Here is a 13,687-nt window from a genome sequence, read left to right on the forward strand (position 1 = left end):
CCAGGTGAAAGGAAGAACAATGATGTGTGAGGCAAAGGAAAGAGTCATTTAAAAGTGTAAGGAACTGGGGCGCCTGGGTGGCACAGCGGTTAAGCGTCTGCCTTCGGCTCAGGGCGTGATCCCGGCATTATGGGATCGCCCCACATCAGGCTCCTCTGCTATGAGCCTGTTTCTTCCTCTCCCACTCCCCCTGCTTGTGTTCCCTCTCTCGCTGGCTGTCTCTATCTCTGTCGAATAAATAAAAATAAAAATCTTTAAAAAAAAAAAAAGTGTAAGGAACTAACGAAAAGCCAGTGAGGTTGGAGTGGCTGAAGCAAACTGGAAAGAGGTGCTCCTTGAGATGGGAAAAGTAGGCAAGGACAAGATTTGCATGTCTTTGTAGGCTGTGTTCAAGAGTTTAGATTTTAGGGGCGCCTGGGGGGCTCCGTCGGTTAAGTGTCAGCCTTTAGCTCAGGTCATGATCCCAGGGTCCACGGATGGAGACCTACATCACCCACATTGGGCTCCCTGCTAAGTGGGGAGTCTGCTTCTCCCTCTCTCTCTGCCTGTCGCTCCACCTGTTTGTGCTCTCTCTGTCATCTAAATAAAGACAATCTTTTTTTAAAAAAAGAGGAGTTTAGATTTTACTCACCAAGCCACTAGAAGAGATTGAAGGATTTTAAGTAGCACAGTTACATAAGGCTAACGTTTAAAACAAATCAGGAAAGCTAAATAAATAAAGTCATCCAGTTAATAAATGGTAGAGCCAAAGATTAAATGCTGGGTCTGGTGTCTACCATTTGCAGGAAGCTTGTAATCTCAGTGCAAACCTAATCTGAAAAATCTGGCCACCCTTATTGGGCGTGGGTGGTCTCAAGTCAGATTCTGATGCTTCTTGTTCATACGCAAAGACTTAGCTGACAATCTGGATTATAGAAACTTTCCTTTTGCCATAGAGAACCCTAGGGCTATCCTTCAAGTGATGGGTGCCTTAAAAGGGCATCAGCCTTTAGTAAAGGCAAATTTGTGTGCCTTTCAACTCAGGATCATCCCCTAGAATGACATTTGTGGTTCAACACGGTGTTTGGGTTGGTGCCGCTGCTGTGAACATCAGGCCTGTCATCACCACAGTTTACTAGAAATACAGCTAGCTAACCAAAGGCAGCATAGAGCGATGGAACCGGATTGCCCAGGCTCCAAATCTGGCTTCACCACTTTCTAGCTGTATAACTCTGGGCTAAGCTCTCTGAGCCTATTTTCTCATCTATAAAGTAGGGATGGTGATGATGATGATGATGATTAATAATAATAATAATAATAATAATAATAAACAACTCGTAGTTGTAAGGATTAAATGAACTCATATATATAAAGCACTTGCAATAGTCCCTAGCACAGAAAAAGTGTTGCCTAAGTGACATCTGTTATTGTCACCAGCTAGCCCCAAGACCTGACCTTTACTGCTTACCTACTAGTACTCACTGACTTTCGTCCCCCATTTTTCCTGAAGCTCTTTTTTCCAGCTTATCTCTTAGCTCAGGCCATGGAAACTGAAAACACCCCTCAAGTGGTAGTGTCTGCCCTGACAAGACCTCTGGCCAGCCCAGACCACCCAGACCAGTTAGAACATAACCCCCTGACTCGTGTCTGTGCAGATGGACCACTGGAATGACCTCTAGAATCACCGATGACTATTTTTACCTCATTATAATACTAAAGTCTCCACCCAAGGAGGGGCACAAGCCTCATTTACATAACATATAATGTATGTAAAGGCAAGTTTCCTTAAGGTGCTTGCATGGCCTTATGCCCACTTCTACATAGATGACAGTCTTCTCTACCTAAAAATTCATCCTAACCCTAAGTAAAAGGAACCCATTTACTTTTGCTCGGGGAGTCGTGGCTTTGGAAGTTCTTCGTGATCTCCTTATTTGCTGCCAATGATGTTTACTGTGTGTGACAACTGCACCTGGTGTATCTGTGACTCAACAAGGAGCGAGTGAACGCATGTTTTGGGTTATATTATTACCAACAGTTATAAAGGCATTCATAATTTCAGGTGTTTCTTAGGAAAAAAAGATGCATATATTCTTTATAACCATTGTGTATAAATGGACTAGACTTTTAAGGTGGAGAATCCAAAACAAAGAGACATGGTCTTTCTTATCCCTACTGTAATATGTAATGCTTGTGCTTCCAGATGCTTCATGACCACGCTGGTGCTTCTGTCCCTACGTGAGAAGTAGGAAAGCCCAGCTAAATGGGCTCTGTTCCATCTGGAGTCTGGTGGAAAGTATACCCTCACAGCACCACTTCTGAAAACACAGTGGCTGGCAGGATCTGAAAGCTACCCAGCCACCTTCTGAGACTGTTTCTGGTGCTTATCAAATCGACAGCCACCAATAAGGAACTGAAACAAACCTTAGAGACCATATCAGATTGTATACTTTACTAAGGGGACAGCTCATCAAAAGATTCTAACTAGAGTCTAGACAAATTACCTGAATAATGTTACAAGTGGTCTCCATAACTAATCCCTGCAAGAGAGAATGCAGGGCTGAGGGGGAGGGGCGTCCCTGATCCTACTACTACGTGGAAGAAATGCAAAGGCTTTGAATCCATTGGTTATTTAAATGGCATTAGTTACTTTGGTTTATTGCTGCCATGTTTTGCCAAATGTTGAATCTAGCCCTAAATTGACGTAGGGAGAGGAAAGAAAGGGAGACTTTAAAAATATTTACAAAACTAAGAGAAAAAGTGTAGAAGTGGAAAGTGGATAAAATCACGGTAATCTTAATTTGGGGGGTGGTGAGGGGCTGTTGCAAGGAAGGGAGAGTAACTAAGCACAAACATACAATTTTAAAGAACAACAGGAGGGAAGGATGCTGGGGAAGAACAGAGTGGCAATACCCCTCCAGCCTGATGCCACTGTGTACGTGAGGTGAGGGCGAGATCAGAGACTGGCTGATGTGAAGGCAAGGTCCAAGACTCAGCCGCATACTTTGGAAATCTGACCTGCAACTCAACAAATCCAAATTCTTATTTGGAATGTTGACATTGCAGCAAGAATTGCACCTATCTTGGGATTTTTGTATATATATATATATTTCTAGTTGATGGTGTATGAGTAGAGTAGGTAATAGGTGCATATTTTTGCATATTTAAAATATTTTCTAATAAAAAAGTGTTTTAGAAGGACTGAAACACTATTACACGAAATGTACCCATCAGTTAGAAGATGCTTCACAATGACAAAAATAATAACACACGGGGTAAGCCTGGGGGTGGGGGGAGGGGGTAGCCTGCTGTACAGTCAAGCAGCACAGTGTTTGTGGACTGCTTCAAACAGCAGCAACCACAAACAGTTAGAACCTACAAATTTTCTTTTTTTAAAAGCTTTTTAAAAATCAGACTTGGGGTTTTCTTAGAAAAAGGTACCCTTGGCTCATTTATCTTGTTGCCTTTATGTCAGGCGACTTCCTTCAAACATGCCTAAGGAATGAATGAGTTCCTTTCATGGTTTATTTGGAAATCTGATACAAGTTATGGACAAAACGACTGAGCCAAAAAAAAAAAAAAACATGAAAATATATGAATTACAATTTCTAGTCCAAACTAAAAACAGGTTGGAAAAGATAAGCTGAAAAATGCCCAAGGGTTCAATTCCTTGTGTGACTCATTTGTTGATTTTAAATGAGAAAATATTTCTTTAAAAACCTGCAATCTTAACATTTTATATGACTTATTTAGACTACAAAGAAACATGAATTTATAAAGTTTGGAAAACTTATTATATAAGTTATATTATACACTTTGGAACTATAGACAAAATTAAGGAAAAATTTCAAGTCTCCATAATATGTCTACCTAGATAATCGTTAACCTTTTGACATGCATACTTCTATTTTTCATGGATATATTTATATAAACTTAAATAAAATTGGAATTATCTTTATGTATTGATTTATAAGCCTTTTACTTAATTAACACTTAAATTATTACTCTTCTAAATTATCATTTTTAATAGCTACATAGAATCTCCTTATATGGCTATACTCTAAATTATTCAATCAATAACTCCTTGTTGGTCATTTCAATTGCTTGCAATTATAGTAATATTGCAATAAGCATCCTTGACATAATTTTGGGACTACATCAGATTATTTCTTTATACTAAGTACATGGAAGAAGAATTATTAGGTTGAAGAATATAAACATTTTTAAGACATGTGATATATATTGTAACTTGTGCCATGAAAGTATACCAATTTGCTTTTCCACTAACAGTATAATCTACATCGATTAAAAAACAAACTACAGACCCTGAATTTAAAGCTACATAACAATTTCTGCTTCTAGCTAGAACCAAACAAGAAGGTGGCAAAAACAAAGGGCTCTAAGTAGTAAGCATAGTTTTTCTTAAATTAGTGAGTATATAAACTCGATACATTTATTTAGGCACTCATTCTAATGTTCTCTAAACTTCAATAAAAACCTCATTTAGTCTTTTAAAAACGTGGTAGAGAATGACTCGGAAAGGTTTTGGAGTGAGAGAGAAGTGGGTTCAAGTCCTAGTTCTCCATTTGAAAAGTGTGGGTTACTGGAACTCCAGGAGGTTAAATTCATTCCTATGTAAAATGAGCATAAGCAAACTTCTCAGGGCTGTTGGGAAGACTGCAGGGCATGATGGATGGACGTTGCCTAGCACAGTGCTTGATTCTTAGTAGGTCTTCACTCCTAGAGAATCTTCCACCTCTTTTAAACATGTTCCATTCATGGTATTTTTTTCAATACTGTGGGAATACGCTGGTAAGTTGTTGAAATGAATCTAAAAACTTTTGTACCCATTCGTTTGTTAATTGGCTTTCTTTCAGCAGGCAATAATAAGAGAGAGGCCATAAATCCTGACATAAATATTTAAGAGAAAGTTTTATTCGTTCAATGTTTTAAAAATTAAAAGTACCAAATCAAATCAGAAAAATCCAGGATCTGTCCAGCAAATGCGAACTGTGTTATCTAAACTCTTTCTCCATTACATCTCTATGGTTATGAAGGACTTTTCCTCAGGGAATCTGCCCACTAAAATAGCCATTTTGGTCTCTTTGTCCTCATGGTTTTCATATGTTTTCCATATCTTCTCTAATGATTATCTTTCCCATAAAACCCGTGCATCCCGAGTTCTTCCTTTCTGCTCTATTTTGTGATTTAAATTCTAGCAGGCAGGAGGGGTGGGGGGCCGAAAAGCTTATAATGAGAGACACTGAAGAATAAAGTGGTAGAGACTTGTCTAATACACTGATGAATAGCTAACATAATTGACTCAAACATAGGAACAAAAGAAAGTCATGAGAACTAAAAATGTGTGGGCATTGAAATATGTCATAAACAAGGGATTAGCCCAATGAGTCACAAAACCATGCTGTCTGAATATGAGAATATGGATCAAGAGAGGAAAACAGATGAATTTCCACCTTTTGCTCCAGAAATTTTATTTTTTTCACTGTGAGTAAATTAAGCTTTAACATGTTTAAAATTCTAATACTGAATGTGAGTATATGTGTTGACGCATGTCATCTTGTCCGCATTTAATGTTCACTGCAAAGTTACCCTTGGGAATCAGCATTCCATTCAAGAAAGCTATAAGTGACCAAATGTTCATATTGGCCTCTGTAATGGCACAAAGATGAGTGCATTTCAAAGGAGGATGTTTGTCCTTTAGGTTTATATAAAATTTGGTATTTTTAAAAGGAGATTATTAAATTGTTGCTATAAACTGCATGTTTTGCCCCTTCCCCCAATTTATAGGTTGAAACCTAATCCCCAGTGTGATCATATTGGGAAGTGGGGCCTTTAGGAAATAATTAGGTGTAGATAAGGTCATGAGTGTGGAGTTCTCATGATGGACTGGTGTCCTATGAGTGCAGAGCCACTATGTACCAGGAAGTGGGTCCTCACCAGACATTGAATTGATCGGTATCTTGATCTTAGACTTTCCCAACCTCCAGAACTGTGAGAAATGTCTGTTGTTTAAGCCATGATATTTTTGTGGTAGCAGACTCAACTGATTAAGACAGTTGTCAATATTGGTGAAGTTTGCCACAGTACATCAATAAAGAAAAGAAAAAATAATAGGGTAAGGGATTTATTCTATGTGATTATTATAAAATGGAAACAGGTAACATAACATTTTCCCAGTGAAGTTTGTTTTATTTTCTTATATAAACCAGATCATACACTTGCCAAACCTCACAGAAGTTTTGAAGGTAAAAGTAGAGGCCATACCATAAGCCCGAACCCAATACTGTATTTCTATGTTGCCAACACATCCAGAAAGTCTACTAAAAAAAAAAAATATCTATTGGCCCCATACTTGAATGTCTATTTTTCTCAATTCTCAACTGTAATTTAGTGCCAGGAGTTACCCAAAGATGCAATTTATATAAATGATTAAAATCAAGATAATATTTACTGAGATGGTCACCCATTCCAAATGTTTAATCTTGAATAGAAAACATAAATCTTGTATCTGTGCATAGTAGACACCACTGGTGTTACCCTCTTTTTTGCTAAGAGAATCCTCATTTTATTCTTCTAGGAAAAGCAGTGTGTTCAGAGAAGGTAAGAACCTCCTCAGACATTATTGTTCCAAATTAATCATAGCAATTCCGTTTCTTTTTACCAGTAATTATTTAGAAGTAGACATCTGAACCTGTTCTAGCTAATGAGATAAGAGGAGTGACCTAAAAATAAAACCATCACACCAAGGTGGCAGGAGAGAAAAGTAAAACTCTATGTTAGTATACACATCCTTCTAATACTGAATGAATCCTAAAATTCATCACCTTAAAACTTCTTGTGTAAGGATATAATGCATATTTTTGTTTTGTTCTTCAAGCTACTTTTTTTTAAAGGTTTTATTTATTTATTCAACAGAGATAGAGACAGCCAGCAAGAGAGGGAACACAAGCAGGGGGAGTGGGAGAGGAAGAAGCAGGCTCCCAGCAGAGGAGCCCGATGTGGGACTCGATCCCAGAATGCCGGGATCATGCCCTGAGCGGAAGGCAGACACTTAACCGCTGTGCCACCCAGGCGCCCCCAAGCTACTTTTAATTAAATATTTTGTTACTTGCAGCTGAGATTATCCTAAGTTATAACTGGTGAGACATTAGATAGTACTTCCAGAAATGGCCATAAACTGCCCATCTACTTAGCTCTAGCCTAGCCCTTTCTATATCATTGTGTCTTTGTCCATTATGTTCTTTCCATTTAGAGTGCCCTTCCTCTTTCTTCCCTGAGCAAATGGCCCAATATCCCCTTTGTAATGCTATCCTACATTCCCCTGCAAGAATAAAGTTACTCCATTACCTCTGTTTCTGTATAATTTAGCCATTGTAATTATTATTGCTGTTATTGTACAATTACCAAACAACATATTTATACTCTGTGCCAGACATTGTACTGAATGCTTTACATATATTACATCTTGTAGTAGATTGTATTTGTTCATGGATGTTTATCTGCTTCTCACTTGTGCCACGCTCCTAGAAGGCAGAGTATTCTTCCTTATCTATTGACTTTGGGCTTGGCCATGAGCCTTGATGTGTAACTGGATACAGGTAGTGAAGGAAGGTAAGGGGAACACATATGGGATGTATTAGAATTCTCCAGAGAAACAAATAGAACGGATGGATGGGTGAATGGATGGATGGATTGAGAGATATTATAGGGAATTAGGTCATGCAATTATGGAGACTAAGAAGTCCCGAGCTTCACAGTTGGCAAGCTAGAGGCCCCAGAGAGCCAATGCATGACTCCAGCCTGAGTCCAAAGGCCTGAGAATTAGGAGAGCCAATGGTGTAAGCCCCAGTCCAAATGTTGGCAGGCTGGAAACCCAAGAAGAGCTGATGTTTCAGGTCATAAAAGACCCATGTCCAGCTCAAGCAGTCAGCCAGGAGGAGTTCCCTCTTACTCAGCCTTTTTGTTCTAGTCAAGTCTTCAACTGATTGGATTAGGTCTGCCCACATCAGGGACAGAGGTCTACCAATACAAATGTTAATCTCATCCAGAAACACCCTCACAGACACACTCAGAATAGTATTTGGCCAGATGTCAGTGCCCTCTTTGGCCCAGTCAAATTGACACATTAATATTACCCATCACACAGTATTCCCTCATGTAATGAATATACACTCAATGTGTTAAATGCCTACTCTATGCTTGAAATAAATCTTCCTATCAACATCCCTGTAGTAACTGAATTTTCATCTTTCATCAAAGAATTCTAAAAGTAAAGTGATCTTAGAAACTATGTTGTTCAGCTGAGTCATTTATACAGGTAAGAAAAATAAGATTCAGGGGGCGCCTGGGTGGCACAGCGGTTAAGCGTCTGCCTTTGGCTCAGGGAGTGATCCCGGCATTATGGGATCGAGCCCCATATCAGGCTTCTCCACTAGGAGCCTGCTTCTTCCTCTCCCACTCCCCCTGCTTGTGTTCCCTCTCTCGCTGGCAGTCTCTATCTCTGTCGAATAAATAAATTTAAAAAATCTTTAAAAAAAAAAAAAAGAAAAAGAAAAATAAGATTCAGAGATACTAAGTGACTTGCTCCAAGCAACATAATTTTACCAGTAAAGATAGAGGTAAGACTAGAGCCAATGTCAAGAGTCAATGCTCTTTCTATTATACTACATGGTTCCACTTCTTCTCAGTACTTGATTGTGAATCCCAATCCCAGAACAAAAAAGAAATTAATAGACATACATATATAAGTCTTGTGAAGTGCTTATCTTGCTGCAGATTTATACACACAAGCATTTATGAACACAGGGAGAGATAAAAGCTTTATTATAGCTTCCAAGCAATAGTAAAACACATTTTAGATATAAAAGACAAGATTCCCATAGATAAAAATGCATCTTTTGTAGTTTTTCATCCATTAGAAGAAAATATAATAAAACACCCAATTTCTATTCCTGAATGGACTATTTCAGAAGTTAAATTTTTCTTGCAAACATGCAAGTAACCCAATGATGTTCATCTAAAAATGAGGGTAAAAGGTATTAAATTCATCAGCATATAAATGACTTTTCTAGAATGTAAAGATGGATCACAGTGAAAGACATCCATGATTTCAAATATTATTACTTACCACGGAAAAATAAAGTCAAGTTTTTCATGCCATCATTTACAAACTATTTCACTGAACTGTTCTTATATTACCACTTTCTGTTTTATGATTTTCCCTCAGAGAAATTAACTAAAAAATAATGTGTATGACTCAATATTCTTCAAATCTTAACACATTTCTTCTCTCATTGTTTCCCTAGACAATCCTGTTAGCAAAAAAAAAATTGGTAATTGACGCACACTGACTGAATATAAGTGGCACCAGCTCAGAGTGGCTTTCGAAATGGTTGTCATCTTGTTTCCATGCCACAGAAAACATGATGTGACCATGAAGAAAGATAGGAATAAATGCCAGTAAATGCTTATATACTTTAGTTTAATTTTAGTACATAGATACATAGATAGTTGAGGACTATTATTTCATGATCCCTTATGAACTGTTAATAAAAGTATATGACCAATCAAAAATCTCTCATAAACTGACTAAAGTTCAATTGTTTATTTAGCCAGTCACCATTTACTCAACAAGCATGTCTTGTTAGGCTAACAAAGGTCACATACTAAGCCTGGTACTCTCAAATATTTTAGAAGCTGAATTCATAAAATGTAATAACTAATTGGATAGGAGTAGGAAAAGAATTATATGAATACAGTATGGCTCCTACATGTAAGGAGGGCACAGGGTTTGGGGAGGTCTAAGTAAATAATGGAGTCCAGGTATATTACAATACTCTATGGAAGCAAGGAAAGAAGACAACTACCTGCTTGACAAAGATTCAGATGGCTACTCAGAGGAGATGACACTTGAGACCTATCTTTCTTTATCCAGCAACGAAGAAGGATGAGGTTATTACTGAGAGTGTGAAGAATATCAAAAGGCTTAGAGGTATAAAACAGCAATATAGCTTTTGATGAACACTGAATAGTTCAAAAAGAAAGGAGCATGTGCAGGTATGAAAGATGGAACTGAAATAGTAGGTTGGGGCTAATCTATATGTTATGTTGATATATTTAAATATGTCCCTTCAGTATTGGGGTTAACACTAAAAGTTTTTACACTGAAATGTGACAAGATTAATCACGACCTCTAAAAAAACAGTAGGAGGAGGAATTAAGAGAGACCTGAGTCAATGATCACAGGCAAATATAACCTAGGAAAAAAATGATGAGCACCTGAAGTAAACAATGAAGGATGGGGATTCAAATGTTCAAGTGGGTCCTAAGTACCTGCAAGGTCTGTATTTGCAAATACTCCAACTTACCAAAATTTTTAGTAACCCTTAACTCAATACATGTGTCCCTTTCATAGTCATTTGAGGACTTGCACAGGTTGGGGAAAATTTTGAGTTGTCCAATGTGCATATTCTCAGCCGAGATCAAGCAAGGTGATGCTCTGCTTTTTCTGTTTCAGTTTTCATACTGAAAATCCAAGTTCTTTTCAGAGTCTATGTAGTGCCACGTTTTTCACATCTTTGTACTTTTTGTTGGTTATTTCACGGCTTAAAATGGCCCCCAAGCACAGGGCTGTCTAGAGTTCTTACGTGCAAGATGACTGTGGTATGCCTTATGGAGAAAATACCTGTGTTAGATAACTTCATTCAGGCATGAGTTATAATACTGTTTGCTGGCCGTGAGTTCAATGTTAACAAATCAACAATATATCATAATTAAGGTGTTTTTAGAGAAAAACTCATAAATAAAGTTATCCATTATTTAGTTGACAAACATTTTTACCAGAGGCTCACAGGAAACTAACCTTGTGTTTCCTCTAGGAGCAATGGTTCATATTCACTAATTCATTGTTCAAAGTGACTTTATAAAACATAACTACTGTGAATAATAAAAATCAATTTCATTTTAGACTTTATAAGATTCAGTGGTTGGCTAGATATGGAGGAGAAAGGAAAAGTCAAGAATAAACATTACTTATCTTGCTTGAGTATTTGAGAAGATGGTAATGCTATAACCTGCAACAGGCAGACGGGAGATGGTACAAATTTTAAGAATTGGTGTTGAATAGGTTAGATTTGAATCTGTTAACAGAAGAGACATACAACCAGAGAAATTTAGAAAGCTTTAGGGCATAAAGGTGTGAGACTTAGGGGTGGTAATACAGACTAGAAAATCAGCAGCATGGAGATCAGGGTTATAGTCAAGGGAATGAATGGGTCATGGTAGGAAAATGTATAGTAGGAGAAGTGGGGCTGAGGAAGACCAATTCTCCTTGCAACAGTAAACAGAGAGAGTTCCAAAAGGGAGCCATAAATAAGCAATAATTTAGGAAGAGAGCCAGGGGAAAGGGAAAAACAAAAACCAAGGAAAAAGAGACAGGCTAAGAGATCCAGTTGTCCAAAAGAGTCAAGTGAGAGAGAAACTAGAAGAGACTTGGATCATCCCAATGTCAAAATTGGGAGACGTTTGGTGACATTAGTGAGAGGAACTCCAGGAAAATGGTAGGAGAGAAGCTGGACTGAAATGGGAGGAGGAAGTAAGGAGGTTGACCCATCAGCAAAGGAGTAGAGACAGGTTGTTCCTGCAAAGACTTCGGTAGTAAAGGAGATACGAAATGTAGGCTCTCAGCTTGAAGACAAAGCAACTTACTGTAAAAAAAAGAAGAGAGAAGTTCATGAGGTTTGCCTTCTGGGATCATCTGGAAGTTTTAAGTAAGATAAATGTATTCCTTTACCAACGGTATTTGGAAAACTGGATTTAAATGACTATTTCAATTCCATTTTTTTTAAATCACTACAATTTACCTGAAGATTAAATTGCCATTTATCACTCATTCACTCCACAAAACTTATGGGAACCTACTGTGTGCCCAGCATTATTCTAGATACTGGGGATATAGTAGTGAAGAAAAATAGACAAAATTCCTTGTCCCTGTGAAGATTATGTTCTAGCATAGCGTATCTTCTAGGAAGAGAAATGGCATTCTCCAAGTATAACATAAGCCAATGGATGGTATATGAAAGTCAGAAAATTACATACAGAGATGAAATAAAAAGTAAAAAGCAGGTCTCCTAGAATCGTGTTAAGGATAGGAAGGAGTTTCCAAAAAAAGCAGGTCTCCTAGAATCGTGTTAAGGATAGGAAGGAGTTTCCAAAAAAATCACAGTAAAGAATGATAAGAATGACCTTACTAACCAATAAAAAATAGTAACTGAAGATCACTTCTGGCAGTTTTGTGGTGAATGGAATGGCAGGGAATGTTGGAACTCTACTTGCTTATTTAAAAACTATAAAGTGTAATTTTTCAACTGGCACACAAGCCTTTTGAAGTACCAGCTAAGTATTATATTCCTTTGGCAAACCCCCAATAACCCTAGCATAGGGATGAACCCAGCTAATTTAATACCCCAAGGGCATCCTTATATGCCCCTCAAGGATAGCTAAATAAGAAGACTCATGATGGCTCTCCTTTCAAAATCAGAGAGAGTCAGCCATCCTAGAGTGGCACAGCCCTGGGGCTGAATTCTAGTGTAAACATGAAAAAGCATCTTCAGCCTTTAAACTGCTTATCCCTTAAGTGACAGCTGAGGATAGACACAATAAGACTGACAGACCTGAATAGATTTTGTAACATTTTTGAGTATCCAGAAATATATTATTAATAGCGTAATACTTTTTTGCAGTTATAGCAATGCATAATGATGGTTCACTGATTTTTAGAAAATGTGTACGTTATCAACCTATATAAATAATCTGATATACAAATAATTGCTTTGTTTGGATGTAATTTTAATCCTGGGAAAACCTGAAGATCAAAGTATTACAAAACACTTTATTAGTTAATTCATAATCTACTCATTTTGAATTTTTGATAGATCAGAAAAAGACTAAAAGAAAATTGGTATATTAATGAAATAGCAAATATATATGGTACTGCAAAGTTTATGTTTAACTGACTAGAAAAATTTTGAGTACCTAATTTTTTATCAATCCTTAAGTAATGTATTATGAATTCTTCTTATCCATTCACTTTTTAGGAATTTAGCAAATTCCTTAATGGCCTCTGACAAACACTTTAGTTACCAATTGGGGGGATTAAGTAGTACAAACTTCCAATTATAAAACAAATAGGTCATGGAGATGAAAAGTACAGCCTAGGGAATATAGTCAATAATACTATGTCATCTTTGGATGGTGACAGATTATGACCACCATTACCATGGTGAGCATTTCATAATATTTATAATTGTTGAATCACTATGTTACACACCTAAAATATTTTATATCAACATACTTCAATTAAATACACATATAACTCAAATTTAATATTTCTGTGACTATGTCTCAATTAACCTGCATTAGTAAGATTTAATGCCATTCCTATTTAGCTGCTAGGTAAAAGGCCTAATTTTTCTACATATCCTGGATACTCCTAAATAGTTAACTTTTATTAGTCAATATCAGTAATTGTACCCATTTGAGATCTCAAACTACTTTGATTTCTGTTCTCCATAAAAACAGGCTGCCCAAATTACTTACAACAGTAAAACAGTTGTCAAAATATTTCAAAAGCATTAAGCCAGGTTTTTAACTGGGCAGAGACAACTGTTAATTTATTCATACCAGGACACTG

This window comes from Ailuropoda melanoleuca, chromosome 14 (genome assembly GCF_002007445.2).
Source record: "Ailuropoda melanoleuca isolate Jingjing chromosome 14, ASM200744v2, whole genome shotgun sequence".
NCBI lineage: Eukaryota > Metazoa > Chordata > Mammalia > Carnivora > Ursidae > Ailuropoda > Ailuropoda melanoleuca.